The sequence below is a fragment of the Podarcis muralis genome, chromosome 12 (assembly GCF_964188315.1).
Source record: "Podarcis muralis chromosome 12, rPodMur119.hap1.1, whole genome shotgun sequence".
NCBI lineage: Eukaryota > Metazoa > Chordata > Lepidosauria > Squamata > Lacertidae > Podarcis > Podarcis muralis.
In genome coordinates this window covers 60,168,958-60,176,257 of record NC_135666.1, presented here as the reverse complement: position 1 = coordinate 60,176,257, position 7,300 = coordinate 60,168,958, and positions in this window count along the sequence as shown.

Here is a 7,300-nt window from a genome sequence, read left to right as displayed (position 1 = left end):
TCTTTCTGCCTTTTCTGTATAACAGAGATAAGGCATATGCACTTTTGACTGCTCAAGATAAGCATGAGGGTGAGACCAACCACAAGTTATCTATCAAAAACAGGAACGGGGGTCAAAGAGGAGTAGCGAAGGAGCATTCCTGGATCAAATTGAAACTAGGTATGTTGCCCTCTTCCAGGGGGGATGCCCAATTTCCTCTCCCCTTTTTAAAAAATAGCTTTCTCACGCCAACAAAAAACCCTATCCCACTTTTTCTTTTAAACTCTTGAATTCTGGTTCTCTGGTAAATTGCTATTTGTTTTTATTCCAACCAATAACACAACAATTTGGAGAGAGTCTAGGCTACTATTGCACGAATCAGATTGGGCATTTCAACAGTGCACAGAAGACAGTGCCTTTGGGGGCAGGCAGTGATCACCAAAGAATGGATGCTTTTGAATTCTGGTGCTGGAGGAGACTCTTGAGAGTCCCATGGACTGCAAGAAGATCAAACGCATCCATTCTTAAGGAAATCAGCCCTGAGTACTCACTGGAAGGACAGAGCCTGAAGCTGAGGCTCTGTGATGGCCTGGGAATCTGATTCAGAGGCTGAACCGGAGGAATCCCAGCCTGCACAGGAGTCCCTGCCTCCAGGGCTGGCTGAGCCAGGGCAGGGCCTTGAAGCTGAAGCGCCTGCACCTGTGCCGGATCCTCAGGAGCAGGTACCAGGGGAATCCACTCTGGCTCCAGAGGTGATTGAGGACCCATTGCCTACAGGTGCGCCTCGCCCAGCCCTGTCAGGGGAAGGTGAGCCTCCCCCTGGGTCCAGTAACCCTCCAGCCCCTCCTGAGCTGCAGAGGCTCAGGGCAGAGAGGCGGAGGGAACTGGGTTCTCTCAGGAGGAGTGCTCGCCTTAAGGCCAGGAGAGGCAAGTCACCTGTGGGCCGGGACCGCCCCTGGCCTCAGAGAAGATAAAGGCCAGCCAGCCCGGTCCCAGGTTGCAGGAGCAACGTCGTTGGAAACCTGTTTCTGCCAGCACCAAGACCTGTTCTTCCAGAGTTCCCGACCATGCCCGGCTCCTCGCTTTGGACCCCGCTTCGCCCTTGGTGGACAGTCCCCAGACCCTCGACCCAGGACCGGACTCTGACCATGCCTCACGGTAACCTCCACCCGGGACCAGCACAGGCTCCAATACTTTGGCCACCTCATGAGAAGAGAAGACTCCCTGGAAAAGACCCTGATGTTGGGAAAGAGAAGTGGATGACAGAGGACGAGATGATTGGATAGTGTTCTCAAAGCTACCAGCATGAGTTTGACCAAACTGCAGGAGGCAGTGGAAGACAGGGGTGCCTGGCATGCTCTGGTCCATGGGGTCACAAAGAGTCGGACATGACTAAACAACAACAACAGTGTTCTTGGGGTGGTAGCCAGCATCATTTTTTGCACTGAGCACCCCAAGGTCAGAGGAAGCAAGAAGAGTTCTCCCCTATTCAAGTGGAACATTGAGGATGTCTTCCCAGAACAACCCTTCCCCTTTCCAAAATAAAAATTAGATGAGCAATCCTTGCCTGGATTCCTGGAGGCTATGATAGCTAATGTTCCACATCTTAATCCAAAATGCCACCAGAGGGAACCCTTGCAATCTTAAATAGCTATTTAGGCAAAAGCTCCTCACTCCTTAGGGACGCGGGTGGCGCTGTGGGTAAAAGCCTCAGCACCTAGGGCTTGCCGATCGAAAGGTCGGCGGTTCGAATCCCCGCGGCGGGGTGCGCTCCCGCTGCTCGGTCCCAGCGCCTGCCAACCTAGCAGTTCGAAAGCACCCCCAGGTGCAAGTAGATAAATAGGGACCGCTTACCAGCGGGAAGGTAAATGGCGTTTCCGTGTGCTGCGCTGGCTCGCCAGATGCAGCTTTGTCATGCTGGCCACGTGACCCGGAAGTGTCTCCGGACAGCGCTGGCCCCCGGCCTCTTGAGTGAGATGGGCGCACAACCCCAGAGTCTGTCAAGACTGGCCCGTACGGGCAGGGGTACCTTTACCTTTACCTCACTCCTTGGCTTATATAAAACACAAGAAAGGACATTATAACACTGTTACTGTCCTTCCCTGTAATGAAAAACAAAACAAAACAAAGAAACCATGTTTTTTTAATATCTAGGCCCCAGGCTGATGAGGGAACAAACACTCATATTTCTCAATGCCACTTAGCTGTGTTTATATTACACAGGTCATTTTGGAGACAGGATACTGGGTGGAGCAGTTACTTTTCATCCTGAGGTCCTGGTGGTGAGGAGATGCTGTGAAAATTCATTAATGCATCAAGGAAGAAATGCTGTTGGAAACAACCCCTAATTAAGCCCCACTGAAAGCAATGGGACTTGCTTTTGATGTATATGAAGGATCAGGGTCTCTCACACAACATGAAGACTGCTGTCGGTTTTCCTTTCCCTTCTCTCCCCCACTCCAATACCTCCAACCACAGGCCTATTCATCCAGGTTCTGTATAGATAAATAAACTTCCTCAAAACTATCTCCGAGTTGGAAATGGACTCAAAGTCTAGCCCTCCCTCCTATGCAGGCCAGCCCAAGAAGCTGTTTGACAAAATGGCTCCCCCCCCCCCCCCAATTCCAAAGTGTAGAAGCCAACAGGAGCAGCAGTTGAATCCAGCGCAAATTTATATATTTTATAGACTGCTACTCTGTTAACTATTTCATATCCCCCAACTTTAATTCACAAATATTTGTTTCAAATACAAGTTCAGGCCTGAACTAAATTAATGCTGAAGAAAATAGCTTCCGGGGTTCCTCCAACTTTACTTTGTGCTACAGCAGAAAACCGTAGCCTTTTTGAAAAATGCAATGAACATTTATCGTACACATCTGCTGAGATGCACACATTTGTTTGTGTTGTTTTTAATAATTAGTTCTCTCCGCAGAATAGTTTTGGAAAAGCCCAGCCTCTCTCAAACTAGGGAATGACGGTGTGGTGTAGTCTATAGTTTTATGGTAGTTCTCTGGATCTGGTAGCCATTCATTCTACCAAAAGACAATTTTGCGAGAGTGATCTATGGGAGTTTTATGGGAGTTTCCACCACAGAGTTGCCAACAAAGATAACACAGGTTTAAACTGGAGATCGGTTGCAGTCTGCTGCAGCAAGCTGAATGTTCAAGAAGCAACTTCAGTCTTTTTTCAGTCTGAAAACTTGAAGCTGCAACTGAGTAGGAAGATAGAGGAAGATTTTCCACCACCCCTGGGGCAGGGGAAATGTGGGGGGCAGGATGATTATACCGAAAACACACTAAACTATCCCCAAGCTCAGAATAACTCCTCCTTCCTTTAATTATGACCAATCACCTCTAAATAAATTATCTTACATTAATTCATTTCTTCAAATAAAAATCCTATCTAGGTCACCCTTTAATTCATTACCAACCCAGATCCTGCCTGCCCCAAATCCATTTTACAGTTAACCCTAAGTCCCCTCATTTTCCATCTGTTCCTAGTTCCATATAAAGTAAAATTACACACTGTTGAACTTCCTTAAGTCTACTGTTTTTAACAGGAAGGGACAAAGAGCTCCCTAGGATCCATGCTCCCGTGGGATTAGGGTGGTTACAGGGAACCCTTCTCCCTGACATGCTTGCTTTCTATTTTCACCACCTGCCCCCTAAAGTGCCAGGGTTTAGCAAAGCTTTACCACCTCATTCAGCTGAATGCCTAAACTGACCCCCCAGGATGCGGAATTCTGTACCCGTCTGAATTTTTCATTGCTTGTCCATTTTGGTCCAGCATGGTTGCTAGGTAATTCTATGAAAATGTTAATCTACAGACCCATTTCCATAAATAGTTAATCTGTTCTAAATTGTTTTAAATTTAACTTCCCACAGTTTCATTCTCTAGCAACTTTTAAATGGCATTTTACATGTGAGGGGGGAAAGCAGAAGCATGACATGCAAGATGACACAAAACTTTTCTATTTTTCTTCTTCTAAAGTTCAGTTGAAGGGACCCCACCCCCCCCAATAGGGAATAGGCTACTTACCCTTTATGGTACTGAGAGTTTTGCTTTCTCATTTAGTGATCTGACAAAAAAATAATAATCCTAGGAACAAATCAGATGCACTTAATTTTGGTAGTTTAGGCGTCTTATTACATTGGTCACAAAAAGCCTTTCCCCCTCAACTATGGACTGTGTGACCACAATGTGACTATGACCTCATAGGTGACAAGTCTGGTGCATCTTTGGAACATGATCTTCAGTGCAACAAAAGGTGAGTTCTTGTCTGCTATGCCTTGTGAGTCATTTAAAAAGATTCCAGGACGGGCTGTACTTGAAGCCGATATGATTGAAAGCCTTCACGTTGCCAACTCCAATTGTTCAGATAACAACTGTGAAGTAGTTACAATACACCGAATGTTTAAATCCCTTTCTGCAGTATAAGAATGATTTGCCTTCAAGGGACAGATCACAGTAATGCAACAGTTTCTTTATAAACATCCATGAAGGCTAGATGCTTGGGATTAAAGATCAAGAGTGAGTTTGTTTTTAAATGCTTGGCAGGCCACACACTAGTGTTGAGCTTTTTTTAGGGAGTGTGCCGCATCGACTACCTTTAAAAGCACTGAAAAAAATGTTGCTGCTCCAGAACTGCATTCAGGAGTGTTCCGGCTGGAAAAAGCCCTTGCACACACAAAATACAATTTATATGCAATGCCACTATGAGCCACAGATCCTAGCAGAGACAGTATGAAAGGAACCCTGGGCATGTTTTTATATGAACAGACACAACTTGTCCTGAATCAATCTGACTGTCCTTCTATAGAAGTATTGTCCATATTTAGAGGCTCTCAGGCAGAGTTCTACTCCACTCCTGCAAAGCATACCTCAGCTATGGACCCTCAAATGACATTTTCTTTAAGTTATATATTCCCAGCCTCACCTTCTGCCATCTGAGGGACTTCAGAATTCAACCCCACAACCAAAAATGCCAGGCTTAAGCCACAAACTTGTACACTGGAACACCGGTAAAATTTGTCTGTCCTGCAATTTGTGTCAGAGCTGGAAAACATAGCAACCATCGCCATGAATTGAAGGATGTGTTCATGGGAGCTGTTTGGAAAGGATGGCCAAAAACTATTTGGTGTTAGGTTGCAGCATGAGTCACTCTGACCCCTGCTGCTGCAACTGCAGTCTGACTGAGTGTTGGTTCTCACATTACTTTTACTAATAGAAATACCAAGACCAGTGTCAGAAAACAGGTGTGCAAACATAATGCCAGGAGGGCCACAAGAGTGCCTCGTTTCCTTGCTGACAAACACACTGGGATTCCTGACACATGTAGGGAAAGGGAAAGAAATAGATGAATCTGCTTTATAGCAAGTCATGCCTTCGATAGCCCAATATTAGCTGGGCTGACTGAAGTCCAAAGATCTTTTCCAGCCCTTCTCCTTATAAACAAAAACATGGCAATCCAAGCAGTGTTTGAAATTAGCCAGGCACCAGGAGCATTTTGCACCCGGCTATCAACCACTTGTGTCCAAGTGAACTTGCCCGGGCGCCAGGATGGCACCACCTGGAGCTTCATGCCTGGGGATCATTGGATCAGGATGCTTTTCACACACTCATACAACATCCTGTAAAATTCTATCAGTTATATTTCATCTGCATAATCAAAATGAATTTCAGGAACAAAAAATGTTTTTTCTGTGCAGCCTGAGCAGGAGCAGTCACCATTAAGAAAAAGAGGTTGGAATAGGCCAATATATACTGTGTATAGATTATCCCTGGATCAAGTGACTTGTCTTCTTTAAGTACTCAAAGCTGTTAACCTAGCTCAAAGTTGTCATCTGAACTAGCCAAATGATAATAACTGAGACTCAATCACAGTCTGCCAATCATTGGCAAAATAAGACTTAAGAGCTGTCTTGCCCCCAAATGGCAACTAGACATTCTGTTTTGGCAGCTGTAACCCTGGTTTAAGGAGCCATTTGGCACCTCGCTTATATATCTGTCCATGCACACAGGGTAGGAAAGCTTGCGTATTGCAGGAACCCCTGGCGGGGGATCAGTGCATCTTTTTACACCCTTCACGTTGACATGAACATACAGCAATTCCCACAGGACCCTGTAAATGGGAGCTGGACCACCCAGAGTAACGAAGAGAGGGCAGGTTTTGATCACAACATCACAATTTCAACCAAGTGCAGCTGTTTTATTTTCCCTCAAACAAACAAATGACAATCATTCTCATGACTGAGAGAAGGCAAAGATCTCGCAATCAAGTCATACCCATCCTGGAGTCTGTTTCTGGATCCTACTACAGTCTTGCAGACTGATTTTTATACAAAGGTAAGTGAGACCTGCAGCAAAGTGTTCCAGTATGGAAGTCGGTTCACCTTTTACGCAGTGGGAGGCATTGTGGCCAGACAGCTGGGTCTCAACAGTTCCCCAGCCAAACGGGCGGAGAGACGCCGTCTCCCCCCCACATCACGCTGGCCGCGTGCCGTCATTGGTGGGGGACAGCCCCAGCCATTCAGCTGGCCGGGTGGGTGTGGCCACGGGCAATTTAATCGCGGCACGGCTGGCCGGCCCTCTTTCTCACCCCTTCGTCGAATCACCCAACCCACCCACCCTCTTTTCATGCTTTGCTCATATGACCTTGCTATGGACAATTGTCGGTCGCCATGTTGTTGAGGCTGGGTATGAATTTTTTGCACTTGGCAAATTGGCATCAGCCATTTGGTTTTTGACTACCTAGTAGCAATCGTCACAACTTTGGTGAGTTTAGGCATTGGGTAAACCCTTTGTTTGGTTGGAGGAGACGTTGTTGCCTTCGCCTGCCCCTCCTCAGTAAGGGTATCCTGTTAAAGGGATCCAGGGTGTGAATGCTATCCGAAGTCTGGACGCAGGCCAGGGCCATGTCACAGCCCCTATGGGGACCCCCTATCTAATGTAAGTCATAGGGAACCCCTTATTGGTGGTTTACCCTTCAGTGGACTCCCTGCAGACGGGCAGGAGTCAAGATATAGCCTGGCTTCACCCCAATGCCTAAGCCAAAGCGCTCACATCTGTAACCAATAAAGTTGTGGCCTATTTAAACCTGTTGTTCTCCTGGGAACTTTGTGCCTTGGGTGCTTTGGCATGCAGTGCTGCTTCTGAGGATCCTAGTCACTCCATGCCATTCCTACACTTGGTTCCACACTGTCAATCACAGCATTCCATGGCAGGGTACCTCTGCTTGTTCAGTTCTTAGTTCAGTTCTTTCGGTTTTTGTCTGCCCCTAACAATTAACTCTTCTCTTGCAAACCCACAGGTTCCCCCAAGC